Genomic DNA, 12,933 nt, shown 5'->3' on the forward strand with positions numbered 1-12,933 from the left:
ACACTCACCTTTCCCCTGGTGCCTCGCCATGGTACTGCTGGTACAGAGGTACCACATCACTTACAGAGAAGATAATGATGCTAGTGCCACACACTGGTTAATGCTGCAACTTTTAGATCCTCCATGATGCACATGGAAATTATAATAGAGAATGTGAAGCAAACCATCACAGTTCAAACCAAGTGTTTTGTTCTATCTGAGTGAGCTTCAGTCTGAGCTGGGTAGGATTAGGTGTGCACTCTTTTGTGAGTGACTTTCCCAGGAGGGGAGTCTCCATCAAGATTTTGAAGGCAGTGAGCCAATGGTTTAGATCTCACCAGCAGTGAGGAACCAAAGATATTCCTGAGTAGAAGTCTGGTGCTTATGTTTTTTGGATAGCAAGCATAGGCACTGGTTTTTGTTCATCATTCTGAATTTTTGGGACAGCAGATGCAGCACAAACATTACTTTGCCTGGTGAAAGATAAGTCAGAGACGACACTGGTTTTCTCAAACAATTTAATAGCAAATAAACACAGGGAGGTAACACTTGTACAAAATTATTTTGTCAGAGTGAACGTGTGTGTGCAATTAAAACATCCATAAGTACCCCACTGGGACAAAGAAAAAAAAAGAGCACAAATAATCCTTAAACACAGACTTGCTGGCTCTTTCGACTTGAACATATTGCTTTTCAAGCTTCAAGTCTACAAACTTGCATCTAAGTAAATTGATGAACAAGTGGCCTCCTGCTTTTCTTTTTAAACCATTAAAGTAAATCCATTATTTCTACATATTACAACACTTTCACACTGGAAAAAAAGAAAAAACAATAGACATTTAACTTTGCAAATCAAAACAACAAAAAATAGAAACCTCGGGGAAAAGAAGCGTGTCGGGTGTATACGAGACCTGGATCCTGGTCTCCGCTTCTGCAGGCAGTACAGCCGGTCACCTTCTCTGCAGCCCGCCGGTGGAACGCTTTGCGCAAGAGCAAGTCTGCTATGCAGCTGGGGTGGTTCGCATCTATGGGGCAGTCAGCAATGTATAGAAGGTAATAGCCAGTGTCTCTAAGATCATCAACAGCAGTGTGTCTCGGCCAAATGTAGAGCCATTAGGAGCGAGATCACTGCCTGCAGGAGGCAGAGTACTAAATGTAATGGGGCAGATATATCCACCTGCTGTTTGGGCACAGGTGACCTCTGCTACTGTAAGGATAGGTATTTGGAAGGGAGGTCAAACCTTCAAAGTAAGCTGTCAAGGAAGGAGGGGAGAAGTTAGCATCTATGATGGTTACCTATCTGGAAGGGGCGAGGATCTGCAAGGAGACATGTTAGGAGCAGTCAGTCCAAAAGAGTCAGAGAGAGTCCTAGTATAGAAGGGTAGTGCAGCCAGAATCTCTCCAGCCAACGGGCAGCAGGGATGGTCAGTGGCACGGTTTTCTTTTAAGCTTCACATTGAGAGATAGTCACTTTATATCATTTTCTAGTAGAAAAGGCAAAAAAACTGTACAAAACCCTTGTGTTAAATACAATCAGTTTGTACCAATATAAAAGCCCACAGGTTTGTCTTCAAAAGATTTTTTTTGTTTTTTAATTATTCACAAAAAGCAGCCATAAATCAGAGGCTAATGTGCTCTACAATCTCAAATCCATTAAAATCAAGCAAAATAAAAGATATAAAGGGAGGAAAGAAATAAAAGAGAACTGGACCAGAATTGAGCAGCAGTGCTCCGTCACAATCAAATTTGGCATTTCTTTTGTATCGAGAAAAGGATTCCACAGGTTTCTGCATTTGAGGCGTGAAGGAATGCTGCTGCTCTCTAGCTCCACTATCCTCCGCCAAGAATCGAGCTGTGCGTTTAGAGTGAGCCATTCAGGTTTGCAGTGCACTTACCATATGGCTTTGCTTTCAATTGACTTCTTCACATTTCCAGCTAAACTAGATCCACTGATGACCACCACTGATGACCCCCAATGATACCTAGAACCACCTCTGCAGGTCCAACTATGTACCCAGCAGTCCTGCCATCAACCCTCGCTGTGCTAAGTCTTCTACCAGTGTTTGCATTGTTGGCCTTCTACATAGTTAGTCTCATTTGACTCCTAACTACCTTCTAGCCATCTTGGGTTCCAAAAAAAGAAACTCCCCCTGAGTGCAGTTCATCCAACAGTCGCTAGTTGCTGAAACAACAGCACTACTGACACTCCACAAGAGGCTAGACCCTGTTGGAAAGATAACAGATGGGTCATTAAATGTCCAGTGTTACACAGGGTTTCAGGAATAGGATGTAATTAGCAGCTCACTCAGTACAATAAACGCACAGATCGATTTTGGGGGGTGGGTGATTAAACGTGTTCATTACAAAATGAGAAAAAAACTCACCAACCCCAGGTACAGCGTATCAAAGAGTAAGGGTAAGCCTTGGTGAGATACGCTGAGGGGTAGTCAGAGGACATGTTGGGAGCAGCAAGGGTCTGTACACAGACTTGGAGAACTTGGCGACCCAGCTCTACTCCAGCATATCAAGAAAAACAGACATTACTTGTTTCTGCAGAGCATGATGAACTAACAGAGCTGGATCACCAAACTGGTCCATCACGAAGTGCCTTCCCCAGACAGAACTTAGAGAAGCTTCGATCTCAGTTCTCTGCGCAGAGCAGTCACTACTGCTGGGGAACAACTCCAATTCAACACTACTCTCCCTTAAGCACAACGAGGATCTACTCATTGCCAAGAGCTTTACTGCGGCTGTTTAGTGGAGAACTGGGCCTTTCAGCAGGACTTGAATAGACCACAGCGCCAAGCATCACCCACGAGAACAAGCTCATGTCCCAAGTCCCCCCTTAGAGTTGTGTTTTTTTTTTTTTTAATTTCTTTTCTGGACTCAGCCTTGCATCTGTATGTTCAGACAGAAATAACTAAACCGAGTGTGCTAGCAAGGCTGCTCCAGAAACTGCTACAAAGAATCTATAACAAGAGCAAGTGCTTAGTTTACCAACGTCTAGAAAAATAGATTTTTTAAATATTCAAATGCAAAGTTGAAATGTTTCCTCCCTCTCAGCAGTGTTTCTAGAAGGAATCAGCTAGCAGCACAACAGAAAAGAAAAAACAAAGGAAGAACAAATTAACGTGATAAAATAACATACACATCAGTATCAAAGGTTAACACAGGGTCAAAGGTGAGAGTTCAAGCATCAGAGAAGCTGAAGAGACAAGGATTTGGACGATGTACTTGAACGCCACACCGACATGCTTTAGGCACAACGATGAACAAACGGCAGGGAGGAATCTGGAAAAAACAAACCAGAGAACAGGAGAATGGCTGAGTAACACAAAGCAAAACATCACATCACAAGAGGGGAGGGGACGAGATGGTGAACAGAACACAATGCACCAGAAGAGAGGTGCAGACAGCTGTTGAATGCAAGCAATCCATCAACTAGTGACGTAGGGTAGTAGAAGTCATGGGAAGATCAATCCCCAAAGAAATGAACTAGAGGTAGCTTGAGGGCAGGGGGCGTATCGGAGAAATAGATAACCAATCAATGCATCTTTAAGGTGTGGAGGCAGAGACAAAGGTGAACATGGGGAAAGGCTAAAAAAAAATGCATCACATTAAGAGAAGGACTGGAGATGAGAGGGTACGGAGAAGTGTCAATTAACAAAACCAAATATCAGACCTGATGGGTAGAACTCATCAAAATCAGGGCGAACAATGCGGGCAGGTCTTAACTGAAGGGTGAAACGGATTCATGCCACTACTACAGGACGCAGAAGGGAGAGGAACAGCAACCTGTGATTAGCAAGGGACATGTGACATGGAAAGGAACCTGGGAGTCTGATGTGAAGAGCGGACATGAGAAGCTGTGGTGAGGAACCAGGGAGTCTAATGTGAAGGGCAGACACGAGAAGCTGTGGTGAGGAACCTGGGAGTCTGATGTGAAGGGCAGACACGAGAAGCTGTGGTGAGGAACCTGGGAGTCTAATGTGAAGGGCAGACATGAGAAGCTGTGATGAGGAACCTGGGAGTCTAATGTGAAGGGCAGACATGAGAAGCTGTGATGAGGAACCTGGGAGTCTGATGTGAAGGGCAGACATGAGAAGCTGTGATGAGGAACCTGGGAGCCTGATGTGTAGGGCAGACCTGAGAAGCTGTGTTTAGGAACCTGGGAGTCTGATGTGAAAGGCGGACATGAGAAGCTGTGATTTGCAACGGATAAGTGAGGTGGAAAAGGAACTTGGGAGTCTGATGTGAAGGGCGGACATGAGAAGCTGTGATTAGGAACCTGGGAGTCTGATGTGAAGGGCAGACATGAGAAGCTGTGATTCGGAACTTGGGAGTCTGATGTGAAGGGCAGACATGAGAAGCTGTGATTCGGAACTTGGGAGTCTGCTGTGAAGGGCAGACATGAGAAGCTGTGATGAGGAACCTGGGAGTCTGATGTGAAGGGCAGACATGAGAAGCTGTGATGAGGAACCTGGGAGCCTAATGTGAAGGGCGGACATGAGAAGCTGTGATTAGGAACCTGGGAGCCTGATGTGAAGGGCAGACATGAGAAGCTGTGATGAGGAACCTGGGAGCCTGATGTGTAGGGCAGACATGAGAAGCTGTGACGAGGAATCTGGGAGCCTGATGTGTAGGGCAGACATGAGAAGCTGTGATTAGGAACCTGGGAGTCTAATGTGAAGGGCAGACATGAGAAGCTGTGATGAGGAACCTGGGAGTCTAATGTGAAGGGCAGACATGAGAATCTGTGATGAGGAACCTGGGAGTCTAATGTGAAGGGCAGATATGAGAAGCTGTGAATCGGAACATGGGAGTCTGATGTGAAGGGCGGACATGAGAAGCTGCGACTAGGAACCTGGGAGTCTAATGTGAAGGGCAGACATGAGAAGCTGTGATTAGGAACCTGGGAGTCTGATGTGTAGGGCAGACATGAGAAGCTGTGATTAGGAATCTGGGAGTCTGATGTGAAGGGCAGACATGAGAACCTGTGATTAGGAACCTGGGAGTCTCATGTGAAGGGCAGACATGAGAAGCTGTGATGAGGAACCTGGGAGTCTAATGTGAAGGGCAGACATGAGAATCTGTGATGAGGAACCTGGGAGTCTAATGTGAAGGGCAGACATGAGAAGCTGTGTTTAGGAACCTGGGAGTCTAATGTGAAGGGCAGACATGAGAAGCTGTGATTGGGAACCTGGGAGTCTCATGTGTAGGGCAGACATGAGAAGCTGTGATTAGGAACCTGGGAGTCTGATGTGTAGGGCAGACATGAGAAGCTGTGATTAGGAACCTGGGAGTCTGATGTGTAGGGCAGACATGAGAACCTGTGATTAGGAACCTGAGAGTCTCATGTGTAGGGCAGACATGAGAAGCTGTGATTAGGAACCTGGGAGTCTGATGTGTAGGGCAGACATGAGAAGCTGTGATTAGGAACCTGGGAGTCTGATGTGTAAGGCAGACATGAGAACCTGTGATTAGGAACCTGAGAGTCTCATGTGTAGGGCAGACATTAGAAGCTGTGATTAGGAACCTGGGAGTCTGATGTGTAGGGCAGACATGAGAAGCTGTGATTAGGAACCTGGGAGTCTGATGTGTAGGGCAGACATGAGAACCTGTGATTTGGAACCTGGGAGTCTGATGTGTAGGGCAGACATGAGAAGCTGTGATTAGGAATCTGGGAGTCTGATGTGAAGGGCAGACATGAGAACCTGTGATTAGGAACCTGGGAGTCTCATGTGTAGGGCGGACTGAGAAGCTGTGTTTAGGAACCTGGGAGTCTGATGTGAAGGGCGGACATGAGAAGCTGTGACTAGGAACCTGGGAGTCTGATGTGTAGGGCAGACCTGAGAAGCTGTGATGAGGAACCTGGGAGTCTAATGTGAAGGGCAGACATGAGAATCTGTGATGAGGAACCTGGGAGTCTAATGTGAAGGGCAGATATGAGAAGCTGTGAATCGGAACATGGGAGTCTGATGTGAAGGGCGGACATGAGAAGCTGCGACTAGGAACCTGGGAGTCTAATGTGAAGGGCAGACATGAGAAGCTGTGTTTAGGAACCTGGGAGTCTAATGTGAAGGGCAGACATGAGAAGCTGTGATTGGGAACCTGGGAGTCTAATGTGAAGGGCAGACATGAGAAGCTGTGATTGGGAACCTGGGAGTCTAATGTGAAGGGCAGACATGAGAAGCTGTGATTGGGAACCTGGGAGTCTAATGTGAAGGGCTGACATGAGAAGCTGTGTTTAGGAACCAGGGAGTCTAATGTGAAGGGCGGACATGAGAAGCTGTGGTGAGGAAGGGATATGTGAGGTGGAAAAGGAACCCAGGAGTCTGATATGTAGGACAGACAAAGGCCACCTACTACAATAGACGGTGCAAAAGGGGTTCGGAGCGACAAAATGGAGAGAGGCAAGACAAATGGAGAACAGCATATCACAAATAGAGATGGAAGGTGTGGAGGTGGCTTAACAGTTACACAAAGTAATACATCACAGGGAGGGGAGACAGTGAATGCAGCTACTTACCTGTAACACTGCTTCTTGGGAAGGAGTACCTTCGTTAAATCGCACGCGTATAGAGCACCCCCTTAAGTCAGGTGAGGATCTATACATATTTTAAGAACTCACTCAGTAAAGCTTTGGCTTTAATAGGAGCAGCCAGTTTTTAAAGAAAATACAGACAGTAGAACCAGATCCAATAACCCCTTGAATCCTAAGGAGATTTTCTTGCAAGTTAACATACGACTAAAGGAGGTACACACACGAAAGTCCCAGTGTTACAAGTGTAAAAAAAAAAACTCCTTCTGCATTCACATGCAGTCGAATAAAGCAGCAGGTAATCACGAAGGTGAAAAACAAGGTAACAAATGTTCAAACAGAGCCAGTATTTAAAGATCACAGTGCCAACATGAGGGTCAAAGCTGCTAGATTGCCTACAGCTTTTTCCCCCGAATCCAACAGAACCTGTGAACCAACATTACCATGCAAATTTCAGCGAGCATACACTGTACAAAAGAGCTGTGGTGGCAGCCTCATTCGTATCTAGAGACCAAACAAATAACACATTTGTAAATTCCCTACCTCCAGTTTTCTGATTTACTGCAATAACAATCTGCAAGTGCTAAGCTTACAGCTTTCTGATGCACTATACTAACTGGGTGCAAATGACGAGCTAGCAAACCAGAGGTGGTGTTATCTACTTTGTTCCAAGTACCCAGATTCTAGGATGAAAACACGGAGGTACCTGGAAAGGAATATGCTACTTACCAGTATGCATCTGTTCTTGGCATGTAGGGCTGCTGACATTCATATATGTGCATAGATCGCCGCCTAGAGTTTGGTCCGGATGATTGCATATTGTTGTCCCGGAAGAATCTTCGAAGTATCACGAGATAGGTGGCTCCTCCCTCGGACTACGGTGCGCATGGGCATCCTCTCCATCCTTAGATTGTTTTTCGCCATTGTGGCAGAGATGGAGTATAGTAAGAGATGTCCATGCAAAGAGTGAATGCTACAGCTGCGACAGGCACCGGGGAGGCGGGTGGGCGATGCACAAGTTACTACTTGTGTAACGATATATCTGTAAAAGACAGTTAGTGTTAAGATTCCTTACCTTAGAATATCCCCAGGCGTCAAGACTGGATCTGGAAATTTTTGAGTAGCAATACCCTTGCGTGTCGGTAGACATCGTCTGCGGCTCCGCGTCCGTGCCGTGATGACGGAGTACTTAGACGCCGCCTCCGCGTGCTGACATCAGTTCTTAGACACAGCTTTTCCGTGCCAGAAACGCAGAGCTATGCTAAAAACCAACACTGGTGCCTTGAAACTAGGGCCCTGAAAGGGGATGACCTTAACCCTAGATATCGGTTCCCAGAACGGGGAGGATGGGTGGTAAGAAATCTATCACTAAGTAGTAACTTGTGCATCTGTAAGATTCCTTACCTTAGAATAGATACCCCAGCAATACCAACTCCGTTGGTGGGTCTGCGAACCAATAATCACACCAGAAAGTCCTGGAAAGTCCTGCAGGACGGAACGGCCAAAGAAGCCAGCCCTCCGGACTTGGCTGTCCAGGCAATAGTGTCTTGCAAACGTGTGCAGCGAGGCCCACGTAGCCGCCTGGCAAATGTCCTGCAAGGGCACTCCTCGGCCTAAAGCAGTTATAGTCGCTGTGGCTCGAGTGGAATGAGCCCTCAGCTCAACAGGGGGTTCCTTCTTTGCCAAGGAGTAACACGCCTGGATACACAAGATGATCCACCGCGAGATGTAAATGTGTAAATGTAGTTGAGCTTATATAGCGCACAGCTACCCGCAGTGGGTTTCCCGGCGCTTGCTTAGGGAACCCGTCCTGATATTCCCCTGTGCGATAGCCCCAGTAGGGTATCCACAAGGTGAAAGTCAGGCATCCCGCCGCGAGGGGCCGTTGTGGAGATTAAGCAAGCGATTGCCCAGAGTCGCAGAGTGTGAACCCGTGAGTCGAGAAGGCACCGGATCGAGAATTATCGAGTCCGTGGAATTTTTAGCCCAAGACCCGCCGAGGCGGGGAATTGAACCCTGGTTCAGGACCGATCTCAGCTTCCCGGTCTGCCGCCTAACCCCTGAGCCACACTTCTCCGATGGTCCGCTTGTGCACCGCTTTCCCCTTCTTAGCGCCCACGTAACCAACAAAGAGTTGGTCATCCACCCGGAACTGGCGTGTGCGATCCAGAAAGAACGAGAGCGCACGTTTTGGGTCCAGACGGTGGAGCCTCTCTTCCTCTCTCGAGGGATGCGCAGGCAGAAAGAAGGTGGGCAAGGTGATGGATTGCCCGATGTGGAAGGCCGTGACTACCTTGGGCAGGAAAGAAGGCCTTGTCTGCAACACAACCTTGTCCGGATGGACTGAAAGGAAAGGAGTTTTACAGGATAGAGCCTGGAGCTCACTCACTCTCCTGGCAGAGGTGATGGCTACCAGGAAGGCAGTCTTCAAAGTAAGAAGGCGGAGAGGACAGTTGTGAAGTGGCTCAAAGGGAGAGCACATCAGAAAAGTAAGAACCAAGTTCAAGTCCCACTGAGGCATCACAAAAGGGCACAGGAGGGAACGTATGCGTGATGCCTTTCAAGCATCGATTAACAATAGGGGACTTGAACAAAGAAGGTTGATCAGGCAGCCTCAAAAAGGCTGAAAGAGCAGAAAGGTAGTTCTTGATAGTGCCCAGAGCAGAGCCCTGCTGGGCAAGAGAAAGAAGAGAAGAACCTCAGAAAGAGGGGCAGAGAGGATCCACAGCCTTTGCTGTGCACCATGCCACAAATCTGTTCCACCTGCAGGCGTATACCGACTTTGAGGAGGGACGCCTGGCTACCAGAATGATGTTACAGACTTCAGGAGGCAAGTCAAATGGCCTCAACTTTCGCCGCTCAATCTCCCAGCATGGAGGTGGAGACTGGGCAGGTTCGGGTGGAGGACCGTCCCCTGCTGCTGGAACAGAAGGTCCTCCTGAAGAGGCAAACAAACCAGGGGATCGACTGACATACTGAGTAGCTCGGGATACCAGTACCTTCGTGCCCAGTCCGGAGCCACAAGGATAACTTGTACTCGGTCGCGCCTGATCTTCAGCACTCTAGGCAGAAGTGGTATAGGCAGAAAGGCGTATAACAGACCGCAACTCCACTCGCGACGAAATGCATCTCCGAGCGAGTGCCGCCTTGGAAATTACAACGTGCAGAACTGATGACATTGCGCGTTCTCTTCGGTGGCGAATAGATCTAACTAAGGCTCTCCCCACTGCAGAAAGAGACCTTGTGCCACGTCCGAGTTCAGACGCCATTCGTGATCCATCATGCACCTGCGGCTGAGTTCGTCCACCCTGGCGTTCAGAGAACCTACCAGGTGTTGAACCACCAGGGTCACTCCCTGATGTTCCAGCCATTGATAGAGGCACATAGCCTCCTGGCAGAGGGTCCACGATCCCACCCCGCCCTGTTTGTTGCAGTACCACATGGCGGTGATGCGGTCCGTGAACACCTGCACTACACTCCCCCGGACAGAGGGGAGGAATGCCTTCAGTGCTAGATGAATCGCCCACAGCTCCAAAAGGTTTATCTGGAGCCGGGAGTCTCCCCTGGAGACCAGAGGCCTCTGATCTCTGCCTCTCCCATGTGGCCTCCCCAGCCCTGAAGGGACGAGTCCGTCACAACTACGTGTTCTGGTTGGGGAAGGAAGAGGGATCTGCTGCTGACCCAATCGCGGTCCGTGAGCCACCATTGCAGCTGTCTCGCAGTGCCCTTCGAGATCAGGACATGGTCGGACAGGTTGCCCTGATGCTGGGCCCACTGAAACTTCAGGTCCCACTGCAGAGCCCGCATCCGCCAACGGGCGTGATGCACCAGAAGGATGCAGTAAGCCATCAGCCCCAGAAGCCGCAGCGTCAACTTGACCGAAACTCGGAATAAAGGCTGAAAGATTGGAATCAGAGCCTGTATATGCCGAACCCGCTGTTCGGGTGGGTAAACACGAAACTGCGCCGAGTCGAGAACCGCTCTGATGAAAAGGAGCTTCTGAGAGGGGCACAGGTGTAACTTCGGCACATTGATGGAGAACCCCAGCTGGTGCAAGAGGTCTGCCGTCGTCTGGAGGTGGCTGACGACTGTCTGGGGCGAGCCCGCCTTCAACAACCAGTCATCAAGGTAAGGGAAGACTGACCCCTAACCTGCGCAGATGAGCTGCGACCACCGCCATCACCTTCGTGAACACCCGTGGGGCGCTGGTATGGCCGAAGGGGAGCACGGTAAACTGAAAGTGCTCGTGGCCTACCGTGAACCGCAGGTAACGCCGGTGGGCCGGCAGGACGGGGATGTGGAAATAAGCGTCCTGCTAGTATAACACTAACATCCAGTCTCCTGGGTCCAGGGCAGCTAAGACCTGAGCCAGAGTCAGCATCTTGAACTTCTCCTTCCGGAGGAAGCCGTTGACGTTCTGTAGGTCCAAGATAGGGCGTAGGCCCCCTTTGCCCTTCTTGGTTAGCAGAAAGTAGTGGGAGTAGCAACCACGTCCTACTTCTGGCACAGGAATGCGTTTGATGGCCCCCTTGGCCAAGAGGGTCGAAACTTCCTCCTGCAGTAGCCGCAAATGATCCCCCGATACGCAGTGGTGTTGCGGTGGCATGGCTTGAGGGGTCGTCTCGAAGGGGAGGGAGTAGCCCCTTCAGACGTTCTGCAGCACCCACCTGTCTGAATGACAGTGCGCCAGTGAGAGTGGTGATGGTGAACCCTGCCCCCCACTGGCGTCACATGGGCCGAAAAAACCAGTGTCTGGAGAGGTGTCCAGACCACTGGCCTTCCCAAGTTCCCCTGTCCAGTCCTCTTGAGACTGACACTCTCGGGTCAGAGGGTCCTCAGACCCCACTCAATACACCTCATCACCTATCTCCTGATACCCAGGGTTGTCAATTAATGGGGCCGGTTCATTAAAGTGAAAATCCCCAAGCGCCGTCTGGTACGGCGCCCAGCGGCGCCGTTCCGACGTCGGAACCGGAGCGAGGGAGGCATCGGGGATGGCGCCGCCCGAGGACGGCGCCGGAGGTGACACCTGACGGACCGACGCCGGGGAGGTCGTAAGGTCCACCGGCGACGACCCTGATCCCGAAGCGGGTCCAGTGAGGTCCCGCGGCACCGGGCCTGAAGGCGCCGGCGGCATCGGGACCGTGGGGCCCTGCGGCCAAGGGCCCGAAGGTGCCGGCGGCGTTTGGGCCCCGAAGGTGCAGCGGAGCCCGGAGGAGAGAGGGACCTCATGGCCATGAGGAAGCGCTCGATCTCCTCCGGCGTCGCGTCTCGCCCAGGGACCGGAGGGTGTGGAGCTGGACGCGAAGCCCGCACCTCTTCGACTTCTTGTGTTTCTTACCTGACGACGACTTAGACCCGGAGGAGTGGTGCCGACTCTCGGAGCTGTGGTGGCTCCAAGCCCGCGACCTGTCACTTGACCTCCCATGGGACCAGGACCTCTCGCGGCGCGGGACCGACTGTCTGAGTTCGAGTCGCCTGCGGGACCGCTCCCGCCTGGCGTTCGAAGAGAGGGCCTGGCAGTCGGAGCAGTTCTTGTCGTCGTGGTCGTCGCCTAGACAAGTTAGACACAGGTGATGAGGATCCGTGACCGACATCTTGCGGTCGCAATCCTCGCAGTGTTTACATCCAGGCATCCCTATGGCACCGATCGGAGTCGTACGACTTCGAAGAGATGATCAAAATGATCCAAAAAGTTAGTCAAAAAGTGACTAGAAGTACTGCTTTTTCCAGATCTGCCCTTGCTGACGCGGAAAAAAGAAGAACTGACGTCAGCACGCGGAGGCGGCGTCCAAGTACTCTGACGACGTCATCACGGCACCCACGACGGACACGGAGCAGCAGACGACACCTACCGACGTGCAAGGGTACTGCTACGGAAAAAGTTCCGGATCCAGTCTGACGCCTGGGGATATTCTAAGGTAAGGAATCTATCATTAACGTGTCTCTTTCAGATATGAATGTCAGCAGCCCTACATGCCAAGAACAGATGCATACTGGTAAGTAGCATATTCAGTTCGAGGCATGTGGGCTGCTGAATTCATATCTGTGCATAGAATGTATAGCAGTATCTCCCTTAGCAGTGGTTGCCCGTGCCAGCTGCAGCAGTCTGAAAAAGAGTTTTGAGAACAGCCTGTCCTACAGCATCTTGCTGTTTGGAATGTACATCTACAAAATAGTGTTTGGTAAATGTATGTATAGTTGACCATGTGGCTGCTCTGCAAATTTCGTGTAAAGGAATATTTCCTAGGAAAGCCATGGATGCCCCTAGTTTGCGTGTAGAATGCGCCCTAGGGGGAACTGTTAAGGTGCGTTTTGCCTTTAAGTAACATCTGAATGCACTTCACGATCCATCTGGCTATACCAGATTTAGAAATAGGGTTGCCTTTGTGTTGTGGTGAGAAAGAAACAAA

At 49.9% G+C, this 12,933-nt stretch overlaps 1 protein-coding gene across 7 annotated transcripts in view; it reads right to left on the minus strand.

Annotated features, from left to right (window-relative positions):
• Positions 1-480: 480 nt before the first annotated feature.
• CELF1 (CUGBP Elav-like family member 1) overlaps positions 481-12,933 on the minus strand; it is a 288,215-nt gene continuing 275,762 nt past the window's right edge. For all 7 annotated transcript variants that reach the window (XM_086959737.1, XM_086959739.1, XM_086959734.1 and 4 more), the window contains one exon: positions 481-3,270. The gene's annotated coding sequence lies outside the window, so the exon portion shown is untranslated. The remainder of the gene's footprint in view (positions 3,271-12,933) is intronic.

The sequence above is a fragment of the Lissotriton vulgaris genome, chromosome 2_2 (assembly GCF_964263255.1).
Source record: "Lissotriton vulgaris chromosome 2_2, aLisVul1.2, whole genome shotgun sequence".
Lineage (NCBI taxonomy): Eukaryota > Metazoa > Chordata > Amphibia > Caudata > Salamandridae > Lissotriton > Lissotriton vulgaris.